Source organism: Rattus norvegicus, chromosome 11 (assembly GCF_036323735.1).
Source record: "Rattus norvegicus strain BN/NHsdMcwi chromosome 11, GRCr8, whole genome shotgun sequence".
Taxonomy (NCBI): Eukaryota; Metazoa; Chordata; class Mammalia; order Rodentia; family Muridae; genus Rattus; species Rattus norvegicus.
Genome location: NC_086029.1, coordinates 5,750,145 through 5,763,410, shown reverse-complemented (window position 1 = coordinate 5,763,410; position 13,266 = coordinate 5,750,145). Strand labels below are relative to the sequence as shown.

Sequence of the window (13,266 nt, the reverse complement as noted above, 5' to 3'; positions counted from 1 at the left end):
CGGAAACCTATGAAACCATGAACCAAAATAAGTTTGTTTACAATGTGAGTTGCTAGGCAACATGTAAGAGTGATGAATGGGATTAACATGAAAGTGGCCAAAAGTGATGCTGAGCACACAAGGTCAGGACTGGATTTGATGTAGGAGGACCCATGACTTAACCCTTTAAACTTTTTGTCTGGAGGCTGCACGCTAAGATTAGACCCAATATTTCCCAAGTGGTTTTATCCAGACGATTCTGCCAATGTATCTGTTGTCTTAGCAAATCAAGATCCTTGCTGCTTACCGCTCTGGTCCTTCTCCTGACTTCACTTCTGTGTTTTTAATAGTCTTTGATATCATATGAACTAGTGGGAAATGAGTATTAAAAAAGGGAAGGAAGCTATAAATTTTGCTTTAAAATCATTAAATTACACATTTAAATGGATTTTTAAGTATGTAAATTATACTGCAATAAGGCTGCAGAAAAGGCTTTGACAACTATGATGCTTGTCGTGTGATTGGCTATTTGTCATAGTTCCTGTGACTTTGATCTTAATAGTAGTGGGTTTTATTACAGATGACTCAGACACCAGGGTAACCATGCACTTGCGAGATGGGCGTCTTTCACTTGAGGAAACACTACTTTGTGAGGCAAGACCTTAAGCTTTAAAATCCTCTCATCGCTGTGAAGTGCCAGTCCGTAGTCACAATCAATTCCATCATACTTGACCAGATAGAGAGAGGGATTTGTTGGCAGTTGATCTAGAACAATGGCCTTCCACTGGGTGACGGGCTCATCACCTTCCTTCCATCCGTGAGAAATTCTGCAGCCCACAATGTCCCCCAGAGCCTGGGGAGAAGGCCTCCTCCTGCTCCGCTTCTGGAAGGATGGTGTGCTCATCCTCCTCAGAGACATCCTCTTCTTCTTGGCTGTAGACCTAGTGTGGTAGGCCACGAGATCCTGGTCCACTGTCTTGTGGGTATCGTTCGGTGTTCAGGCTTCATACTTGCCCGTGGCCTGGGTTTGAAGAGCTCTCCTGCTTAAACCAGACACAATGCTGGTGCCGCTGCCATGTGAGTGCCTGCAAGAACAATAGGGTTTGGGTGGAGAGGGCGCTGGACCAAGGCTCTTGTCTAAGAGAACTTTGCAGCAGGTGAGGAAGGCGATGGTAAACAGGGTTGAGCATCTGAATCTTATTCTGTCGTAATCAGAGGTTCGTAGTAGGGCTGGGCAATGGTGGAGCACACCTTTAATTCCAGCACTCAAGAGGCAGAGGGAGGTAGACCTCTGTGAGATCAAGGCCAGCCTGGTCTACAGAGTTAGTTCCAGGATAGCCAAATCTACGCACAGAAAAACCCTCTCTCAAAAATCAAAATCTAAAGTTCAAAGGAAAATTAAAAAAAAATGGTTCTCTACAGCTCAAAATAACATATTCAGACACATTTTTTCAGCCCCAGGCACTTTGCCTCTGCTGAGGAACCTCTCCTTGACTGGCTAGGTCAGTGTGGGATTAAGTATCCCTGTCCCCACTTTAAGCAAGCAGAACAGATAAAGGATAGCAAAGGAGCCAGGAGGGTGGCCACACCCCTCTTCTAATCTCTAACTATGCGCTATGTGACAACATCCACAAGTGTCTGCCCAGAGACAAAGCACACCAGTCCACTGTCTTTCTGTACTATGCATCCTGACCCAGCCCCAGGTTTATTCCGCGAAGCTGTTGCATCTTCGACCGCAAGAAGAGTCTTTTGTGTAGGCAGCAACAGCCATTTAGAAATAATATCTCCTGGGGTTGGGATTTAGGTCAGTGGTAGAGCAGTTACCTAGCAACCACAAGGCCCTGGGTTTGGTCCTCAGCTCCGAAAACAAAAAAAAAAAAATCAACAACAACAACAACATCAAAAAGAAATATTATCTCCTAAAATGCACAGGCACAGAGAGGAGCTTTGGCACTTTAGTAGAATTATGAATTAGATATTGTTAGCAAAGGATAATAAACTCTTAGACTGACTAGCCTAGACCGTCCGCCGAGCTCTCAAACTTGGAAGACATCAGAACAGACGGTTACTAGCTGTACGAGGGAAAACTTTTAGCTTTCTGGGCTACAAGGGTCCCAGTTATCTTCATAAACGTATTTACCGAAAGAAAATGTCCTAGTTGTCCAGATTATGTCTTCGGAAACCGGTCAGGGTCCAAAAGCCTGTTGAACAATTGTGGGGTTCAGGAGCTGAACTGGCTTTCACACCCTGCTGGGAAGATAGTGAACCCACCTTCAAGGGAGTCTAGCGCCCCCAAGTGGAAGAGAAGCGCAACCTCCGTCCAGTGCTCTGTGACATCATCCAGGCTCTGCTTACGTCATAGAAGCGCTCTCAGACCAGTTCCTTCCCTAGTTACGCTTAGAAACTTCCAGCATCTAGGTTTTAGCTTCTCATGTAGCCTCCTGGAGACCCAAAATAAAGTCCCCACCCAAATATTCTGATGACTCGAGTCACAGTCTGCCCAAATAGCTCTTTTCATGCATTTTTTTTCTGAAAAAGTCTTTTGTTTCTGAGTCACCAACATCCTTGGTGGTTATTGTCCCAGCTCCTATCTTTCCTTTGGTTATCTTTAAGCCATTCTCCATATCGGAAATATTGCTAGCCTCTCTCCGAGGCAGCACACTGGATAGCACACCAAAATTAGCTTTATTAAACCCACAATTAGAGGAGGGCCATTTTTATTCAAACAAAGCTGGAATTTGACAGGATTAAATACCTTGTATTGAAGTCAATGGGAATCATGAATTATGTATTCTTTGCAAAGAGGGAGGAAAAATTAGCTCCTGGACCTGCTTCCAAAGTCGGGATAAACTGATGACAAACCCGATATCGACCAGTCGTATTTTAAATGTCTTAAAATTCACAGGCACTTCAGGTCAAGGAATTTATTAGATCAACTGCAGCAAAACAGGATGAAATAGATGACGTAATTTTGTTTTTGAAATATGGGTAGACAGAATCCTGGATGCAGGTAAGTGTGGAATTTACCTGTAAATTAAAGGGCACTTTAATTGTTTGTGTCACATAGTTCTTCAGATCTTCAAAAGGATACTTTTCAGAACCCTCCCCTGGCCCCACCACACTCTGACCCTCCCTTCCCTCTCGCCAGTAATTCCCTTCCACTTTAACATTATAATTTTTTTAAACGTACTTAGAGCTTAACAACTTATGGCAGCTTTTTAAAATCTGTCTACTTTTCTAAGTGCATCGTCCTCTATTTCTCCCTTTTATCTTAGTTTTAAGCACATTGTCCTTCACACTTTGTGTTTTACTCTCTCTCTCTGCTCTTATGACTCCTCTGCCATTATGTGACTGTTGGTCTACTATGTGCCTAACCTCAATGTGGGGTTAACTCAAAGGATATGATTTTCCCCCTTTTTTTCCCTTCATCTTCCTTCTCTAGGCACCTGCTGAGATGTACAGCCTTGGGATCTTTTTTTAAACCTGGAAAGAGCACACACACACACACACACACACAGAAACACTCATACATACACAAACACACAAACACACACATACATACACATATACACACTCAAACACACAAATTCAGAGAGAGAGTTAGAGAGACAGAGACAGAGAGATTCACAGAGAGAGACAGAGAGCCCATGAGAAAACATGTAATATCATCTTTCTAAGAACAATAAACAGAGACAACTTTCAAAAAAGTGAAGAGCAAGTAGGGAACAAGAAGAATAATCTCATCATAGCCGTCAACTTGAGGAGGAAAGAGTTTGTCTCACTCTATCTTCTAGGTACTATTCTGTTACTGAGCAACGTTGGGGCAGGAACTCAGGCAGGACTCTAGAGGCAGGAAAGGAAGCAGAGACATCTTAGAAATGCTGGGTACTGGATTGCTATCCATGACCTACTCAGCTTTCTCTCCTTCTCCTACAACCCAGGGCCACCTTCATAGGGGATGACACTAACCAAAGTGGGCTAGACCCTTCCACATCAACCATCAACAAAAAAATTCCTCAAATTTGTGGCCAAAGGCCAATCTGATGGAGGCAATTCTTCAGCTGAGGATCCTTCTTACCAGGTTGAGTCAAACTGACAATAAAAACTAACCAGACCCCCTGCCCATCCATTCTGATTGCCACACTGTGTGCAATAGAGAAGTCATTGGAATAACCTTAGCTATTGATCACTGGATGAATGGCTTAAATATGGGAAATACATTGATGTGATTTTCATCCGTGTATAAGAGGAAATGGTTTTGTTCTCAGAAAAACCATTGGATGGTTTGGATGGAGTGTAAAATACAATGTGTTAAGTAAAACAAGACAGACTCAAACAGATGATTGCGAAATTTAGATTTTAATAAGGGATATTAAGTGAAAGGGGGCATATAGGAAGAGGAAGGGGAGCAGCAGTGTGTGTGTGTGTGTGTGTGTTTGTGTGTGTGTGTGTGTGTGTGTGTTTGTGTGCAGGTGGAAATGGAGGTGAGTTGTGAGCATGAAGATGGCTAATGTACAGTATAAACCTGTACAAGGAGTCACAAGCAAGGCCACTGACTTTTACATTTGAAGCACATCGATATAAAAGAACTGAGTATAAAACAATGTTTTGATTAAATTGTGGGTTTATAGTTTAGAGATACCGTAAAGTTTATTCATATTTTCCTTCCCACATGTGGCTCTTGCTGTTTTGAGCTTGATACTGGTGACAGGATATGGCATTGAGCTTTGGTATCTCTACCTCATCAATCACCCAGAATCCACGTCATTCATTGAGGCTACTGTGGGGAAGGAGGTAGTTAGAGTTCTTAAGGGTACACAACATGGGAAGAATAATGCCCACCCCCCACTATAGATATCCAAATATTCACCCTCTTCTCTTGTTTGAATGTGTTTTCCCAAAAGTAATTTTCTGAAGATTAATCCCCAGTGGGAATGTAGTTGTGAAGAATTGATTAGGTCAAGAGGGATGCGACCTACAAATAAAGATCCATTAATGATTCTTTTGTGGAAAAAATGTTCAATTATGAAAGTGAGTTTGGCTCCCTCTCTTGTCTTCCTAGCCCATTGGATCCCTTCTGTGGTGACAACATCCCACAAGAACTCCTTCCTCTGCCGATGGTCTCTTCATCTTGGATTTACAGGCTTCTGAATCAGAATCATACAGAATCTGCGTCATTATAGACTAGCCAATCGGTGACATTCTGTTTGTCCATACAAGCGTGAACATGCCTCAGAATTGTGAGCAACCAGGTCATATGGGAAAGCGAAGCTGTCAGAGAGTAATAGGTTTTTAGTGCTGACTGAAGACAAGATGGGTTTAGGGTTAGCGTGTGTGCTCTTCGTGAAAGAAACAGGACAGAGGAAGAGTGTAGATTGGGAAGATGCAGCTTGGGAGGCATGCAGACATCTACTGTTGGCCTTGTGGGGGCAAGAAGCCATTAGGTAAGGGAAAGATCGCTAGGGATATTTTCCGCCCCTGCTTTTGACTAGCAGAACTCTTTTTATAATCCTCATCTTCGAGGATGTAAAAGAAAACTGCCTGGAATCATTGATACATCAGTAACCATCAAGAGTGTGTCCACTATTACAGAGGGACCCAGGAAAAAGCATCCAGGATTCTGTCTACCCACTTGGATTGAGACCCCTTTATTTTGATTTGAATTTCCCTGATGACTAAGGATGTTGAACATTTATTTAGGTGTTTTTTGGCCATTTGATAACCTTCAGCTGAGAATGTTTTGTAACTCACTGTACCCAATTTTTAATATTGTATTTTTGCTTTCTAGAGTCTAATTTCCTAAGTTCTTTGTATATCCTGGATATTACCCACTATCAGATATAGGATTGGTAAAAATGTTTTCCCAATCTGTTGGTTGCAGTTTTGCCCTAATGACAGTGTCTTTTGCCTTACAGAACGTTGCTGATTTATGAGGTCCTATTTGTCAATTCTTGATCTTAGAGCATAAGTCATTTGTGTTTTTTTCAGGAAATTTTCTCCAGTGCCCATGTGTTCAAGACTCTTTCCCACCTTTTCTTCTATTAGTTTGAGTGCATCAGGTTTGATGTGTAGGTCTTTGATTCACTTGTACTTAAGCTTTGTACATGGTCATAAAAATGGGATAATTTGGATTCAACTACATGCTGACTTCCTGTTGAACCAGCACTATTTTTGGAAAATGCTATGTTTCTTCATTTGGATGGTTTTATGTCTTTTGCCAAATATCAAATGATAGGTGTGTGGGTTCATTTCGGGGTCTTCAATTCTATTCCACTGGTCTATCCATATGTCTCTGTATGAATACCATGCAGTTTTTATCACTGTTGCTTTGTAATTCTGCTTGAGTTCAGGGGTGATGATTCCCCCAGAAGTTCTTTTATTGTTGAGGATAGTTTTAGCTATCCTGGCTTTTCTTATTCCAAATGAATTTGCAAATTGCTCTTTCTATCTCTATTAAAGAAGTCAGTAGGAATTTTGATGGATATTGCATTGAATGTGTACATTGCTTTTGGCAAAATGCTCATCTTGACTATATTAATCCTGTCAATCCATGAACATGGAAGCTCTTTCTATCTTCTGAGATCGTCCTCAATTTCTTTCTTCAGATAGTTGAACTTCTTGTCATACAGATCATTCACCTGCTTGGTTAATCTCACACCAAGATATTTTATATTATTTGGGACTATTGTGAAGTGTGTGATTTTATTATTTTCTTTCGCAGCCTGTTTATCCATTGAGGAGAGGAAGGCTCCTGGTATGTTTGAGTTAATTTTATACCCTGACACTTTGCTGAAGTTATTTATCAGGTTAAGAAGTTCTCTGGTGGAACTTTTGGGGTCACTTATATACTATCATATCATCTGCCAATAATGATATTTTGATATCTTCCCTTCCAATTTGTATCCCTTTGACCCCCTTTTACTGTCTGTTTTCTCTGGCTGTGACATGGAGTCCTGTTTTAATAAATAGGGAGAGAGATGGGCAGTCTTGTCTAGTGCCTGATTTTAGTGGGGTTGCTTCAAGTTTCTTTCCATTAAGTTTGATGTTAGCTACACGTTTGCAGTATATTTCTTACACTATGTTTTGATATGAGCCTTCAATTCGTGATTTTTCCAGGACTTTTATCCCCAAGGGTTGTTGAATTTTGTCAAATGCTTTCTCACCATCTAATGAAATGACCTTGTGTTCCTTATCTTTGAGCTTGTTTACATGATGGATTTCATTTATGAATTTTCCTATATTACACCATCCTTCCATCCCTGGGTTCAAGTCTACTTGATCATGATGGATGATTTTTTGATGTGTTCTTAGTTTCTGTTTGCAAGAATTTTATTGATTATTTTTTCGTCAATATTCATAAGGGAAATTGGTCTGAAGTTCTCTTTCTGTGCTGAGTCTTTGTGTGGGTTAGGTATAAGAGTAATTGTGGATTCATATAAGGAATGCGCTAGTGCTCTCTCTGTCCAATTTTGTGGAAGAGTTTTGACAATATTAGTATGAGGTCTTCTAAGAAGGTCTGATAGAATTCTGCACTGAACCCATCTCGACCTGGACTCTGTTTGGTTGGGAGACTTTTAATATCTGCTTCTATTTCCTTAGGAGTTATGGGGTTGTTTAGATAGTTTATTTGTTCCTGATTTAACTTTGCTACCTGTTTTCTGTCTACAAAATTGTCCATTTCCTCCAGATTTTGCAGTTTTTTTGAATATAGGCTTTTATAGTACAAGGTGATGATTTTTTTTTAATTTCTTCAGATTCTGTTGTTATGTCTCCCTTTTCATTTCTGATTTTTGTAATTTGGATACAGTCTCTCTGACCTCTGGTTAGTTTGGCTAAGGGTTTATCTAACTTATTGTTTTTCTCGAAGAAACAGCTCCTGGTTTTGTTGATTCTTTGTATCGTCCTTTTCATTTCTCCTTCACTGATTTCAGCTCTTTGTTTGATAATTTCCTGCATTCTACCCCCTTTTTGTTTACTTATTTCTTTTTGTTCCAGAGCTTCTACATGTGCTATCAAGCTCCTGACATATGCTCTCTCCTGTTTCTTTTCCCAAGCACTCAGAGCTATAAGTTTTCCTCTTAGCTCTTCTTTCAATCACATATGTTTGGGAATGTTGTATCTTCATTTTCATTAAGTTCTAAGAAGTCTTTAATTTCTTTATTTCTTCCTTCACCAAGTTGTCATGGAGTAAAGCATTTTTCAACTTCCATGTATATCAGGGCTTTCTGTCATTATTGTTATTGTTGAAGACCAGTCTTAGTGTGTGGTGATCTGAGAGAATGCACGGGAGTATTTCTATCTTCCTGTATCTGTTAATGTCTGTTGAGGGATCGATTATGTGGTCAATTTTAAAGAAGGTTCCAGAGATCATGAGAAGAGTGTATATCCTTATTTTTTAGAATGGAATTTTCTATAAATATCTGCTAAATCCATTTGGTTCATAACTTCTATTACTTTCTCTATATCTCTGTTTAATTTCTGTTTCCAATATCTCTCCAGTGATGAGGGTGGGGTGTTGAAATCTCCTACTATTATCATGTCAGGTGCAAGGTGAGCTTTTAGCTTTAGTAAGGTTTCTTTTATGAAACCTTAGGATTTCTGGTGAATCATTGTTATTGCACAAATCCAAATGTAAATATAACATTCTGGTTCTTGAGTTGATTTTCTGGAAATTTAACTGGGAGAGGCAAGGCCTCACTCTCTAACTAGACAGCTACCTATACAAATACTGAACCTACTAATGAAAAGAAGTTGCTTTAAAAATATTTCAAATTAAAAATGTAGTCATTTTCTGTGCTGACTGTGGGAAGGTTGTTTATTTGTTTTTGTTTGTATGTTTGTTTTAATTTAATATGGAGAAATATTTACAGTAGGCCAAATAAGTGTGAAATGAATCACAATAGAATCCTATGCATTCCAGCATTTTTTCTACAAAGCAGAGTCCACTGAATGGTCACGTATGTACAACAGCACTCATGCTTCATAATTGTCAGAGCTTTAAGTCTACCTTATGTTCTCTACACTTAGATTTTTATAACTTTTGCATGTATGGGTCAAATCTAATCTAATAGATCTAATATGCTGATATACCTGACTATGTCCCGTGCCCCCATGAGAAAAGTATGTATTGTTTATCTTTTTTTGTTGTTGTTGATCTTTTGGGGAACTCTGTTTTTCATTATCCCCTATAGAAAATTAATCTAGTGATCATTTAGTGAATAGATACAAAAATTATGTATTATGGTGAGAAATTCACAAAAATAGAGTGTACATAAAGGTAAATCTAAAATGTTTGTGGGTAGACATGCACACAAGCTCATGACCCATGTAGCTGACAAGCATTCCACACACAATCAACTTAAGTGATTTGGGAAATTAACTTATTCACACAGAAGAAAACTCATGGAGAATACGTTTTTTTCTTAGCCATGTTTATAAGCGACCAAAGGATGAAGCAGGATGTAAACAAATACTGTTATCCTTCATTTTTGTTTATTCTAACATTTTAATTCATGTACAATGTCCATGTGCATTTTTTCTATTGTGTTTCTCTGTGTCTCTGCCTCTGTATGAATATATAGGCACACATGTGTATGTGGCATACTTGTGTGTGCGTGTGTGTGTGTGTGTGTGTGTGTGCGTGCGTGTGTATGTGGGTGTCTGTCTTATATGGTATTAATGGACATAGGTAACATGTTTATTTTTTATAATTTGGAAACACTGTAACCCACATTTGATTTGTGGAAGATCACCATTTGCTGATCTTCTCACATACGTCTGATATTTCATTATAGCAAGTTAATAGAGACAGAGCCTAACAGGATGGTGATATCTCCTTCTCTACTCTTGTCAGGAAAAAGTGGTGTATATTTTGGCAAGAAAACCCAAACTTCAGCAAAGACATATACACCCAGCAATACAGGAGACGACATCTCATTTGAAGGGAAAAGTTATCAGACTTGGAGAAAAATGAGTTTGCCACGTTCCAATATTTGAGGGACATGAGACTGAACTTCAGAAGCTATAATGGGAAGGGACAGGCAGAATCCCCAAGGATCCAAAGTAAGCTAAACCCTGGAGCTTCTCATTACACGAGAGCTCATGGATTGGTGAGGATGGTGAACATAATGATAAGAACTTTGCAGTCCATACTCAGTCTCCATATAAGGCTACAATGTGAACAAGATGAGAAGGAGTCAGCACCACAGAGCTAACAGCTACTTTAGCAGTCACAGTGTGAAAAACAGAGTGTAACTATAGACAGAAGAGAAGGACAATATTTGAAAACAGACAAGGCTGTGCTGGAACTGAACAGTTTTCCATGTAAGTAACCAAACAAGCACACTGCAGGTGCCATATGCAAAAGTGAGCAAAGAGGAATGAACTGTGTAGATACTATGTGTACAGAAATACAGGTAGTTTGGTGGAATTCTAAGATGTTGAGATGAGAGGATAGGAAGGAATTTCTATCAAGCCAGATGCCATGTCTTGCTCTTAGAATACTCACATTCAGGAGACTGAGGGAGAGAAATTAGGAATTTCAGGTTAGCCTGCACTACATACCCAGACAATACATCTTTTATTTTTTTTCTTTATTTAAATCAGTAGTCTGATTGATAGAATATCATGAACAATATTAAGAAAACAGACATTTAGTGCCTACGCAGTGATACTCCTGCTAAGAAAATATATTCTATAAAGAGACAGTAATTATTAAGTTACAAATGCCAGCTGTCATATTGAAGGTTCTGGCATGAAGGGGTCTGGTGTTGTTTGCTTGATCCTTCTTCACTTTCATGGCTCACATTACACATCTTAAAAATCTTCTCTGACGACCTCGTTACTGTGCAGACATCGAGATGTGCCTTCCCTTTAAGTCTATGTATTAAAACCAGTAATCATTTATTTATCAAATGATTATTTGATTTTACTTAATCTTCAAAAATAATGAGTCTTGAGGAAATGTTACCTTTACTGTGTGGGTTTGAATATTCATAATAGCAATCAGAGGATAGTCGGGGCCCAACACACACATAGGGTGGTTGGAGAGACTATGCCTGTGTCATCAGGAAAGCATAGAGATGAGTGGATTGATCAGTTTTTCTGTATAACATTGATAACTAGTTAATGATAAGAATGGGTAGAAATCGAGATACACTCAAGGTTTTCTTTTCCTTCGTTTGAATGATTGCTTATACAGCATGTGAAACTGAACTTAAACCCAAGGTAAACCTTCTGCCTGAGCTTCATTACTGCCAGGACTACATGTTTCCACCTTCTATTGTAAGTATTTGTACACTTGGCTCAATGCTTAGCACACTTTGGAAAATCCCCTGGTGTTAAGAGAGAAAGTATTAGCTATGAAATTCTGTGAGAAAAAATCTTTTCTCAGCTTTGATTTTTGTGACTGCAGACAAAGAGTTTGACTCTGATGTAACTGAGCCTCTAAAATACTAAAAAATTAATATCACTCACCTGCAAGAATCCTACTAATTGCTACTGCTCTGTGTTTCTGGAGATGAGTGTCAAGTGCGTCAATTGCTCTTTGTGGCAGGAAAAGGGCTTGTCTGTCAAATGCTTTGCAATTGCCAAGAACTGTGAGGTCCCTGGAGAATGCTTCCTCTGTTCACCCTCATTCTGCTCTCATAGCCTTTGCTATCTGCACCCGTCCATCTCTACACACCCCCATGCACTTCTTTCTGGGGAACTTATGTATCCTGGAAATTGGTCACACTGGCTCTGTCATACCCAAGATATGGAGAGCCGTGTAAGTGAGATCTGAGGAGTCTCTCAGGAGGGATGTGCCCCACAGATGTTGTTCTTCACACTTTTTGGTATAACTGAGTGTTTCCTATTGGCAGTCATGGCCTTTGGCCACCGTATTGCCCTGCTTCACTATGCAATCCAAATGAGTCGTGAGGTTTGTGCCCATTAGGCAATTGTTTCATGGGGAATAGGTTGCCTTGTAGGGTTGGGACAAAACTACTTGAGGCCCAAATCTAACCACCCACAAGGAGTTGATAAATTATTGGTCATCTTCCATACCACAGTGACATCTATGCTGAATCCCATCATCTATAGCTTAAGGAACCAAGAAGTTAAGGCAGCACTGAGAACAACTCTGGGTCAATAGAAAGTTCTGATAATAAATAGGTAATTAAGGATCCCAAAGTGCTCTTTCAAAAAGGTGCAAAGTCTGTGAAAGAAAGAAAACAAAACCACTGTGCTCTTTCTTGCTGTCTTGAAACAAACTTTAAGAAACATTATTTTATTTTAGAGTATTCTCTTTTTTCCCCACCATGTTTAATTGCAATGAATTGTAAACTTTGCTTGCTACTAAATTACTTTAGTAGATCAGTCCAGTACTTAAGCGGTTTCATCTGGACAGAGTTTAAACCACATGCAAATGACTCAGGGTCTTGATAATCATCTGTGTCCATTCTTAGCTATTTGGAAATCTTCCAGAAATTGTTTGTAAATGATCTCAGCTCGTTATGCTACAATTACATATCCCTCAGTACATGTACATTCATTGCGTTGGACTGGAAATGCTAAGTAGTTCTCAGGACAAAGAATTGTTAGCCTCTGCTTTGTGTACCATTTGGTCAGTCCATACGTCAGTTCTGGGCACCCAGGGCCTATGATTTTGGAACAGGAGTAGTCTTTCCTTAACTTTTTTATTTCTATAGGGTGGAGGAAAAGAATTTCAACCAGGTGATTGTCAACATCAATATCATAGTTTCAGATAAACACACACACACACACACACACACACACACTCACGCACAAACACACATGCACACACGCACACACACACACACACGCATGCACACACATACAAACACGCACACACACACACACACGCATGCACACAGAGACACACACACATACACATGCATGAATGCACACATTATACAGGAATTGAAGTGGGTTTACAAGTGACAGAATACAAATATAAAAGTCAGCTAGTGTCGGATAATTAGATTCAGGTTGCTATTCAACAAGAAAATAAAATAACATAAAATTATAATATTGACTCTTTATGAGTATAATTAAACAAAAATAAAATTCCATTTAAGTGTGCTGAAAATATGGAAGTCATTAAAAAAAATACCATGACACTAAAACTACAGTAATGTTTTAGGCATGAGTCACCCAAACAGAAAGACAATAATTATATTCTCCTCAGACTCATGGTTCTGAGTCTACTTACATGCAGTAAGGACCACTCAGGTCAAAATGTAAAAAAATGACCGAGATGCTGAATACAAATACTAAAGTTTTGAA

General features: G+C 39.3%; 1 long non-coding RNA gene and 1 pseudogene across 1 annotated transcript; one reads left to right on the top strand and one right to left on the bottom strand.

Moving 5' to 3' along the window:
* Positions 1-534: 534 nt before the first annotated feature.
* Positions 535-2,288, bottom strand: LOC134481124 (uncharacterized). The gene is made up of 2 exons (XR_010056348.1): positions 2,120-2,288; positions 535-1,064 (listed from the first exon to the last, which is right to left on the bottom strand). It is a non-coding gene; the product is annotated as an uncharacterized LOC134481124 (long non-coding RNA).
* Olr1843-ps (olfactory receptor pseudogene 1843) lies at positions 11,398-12,071 on the top strand (annotated as a pseudogene).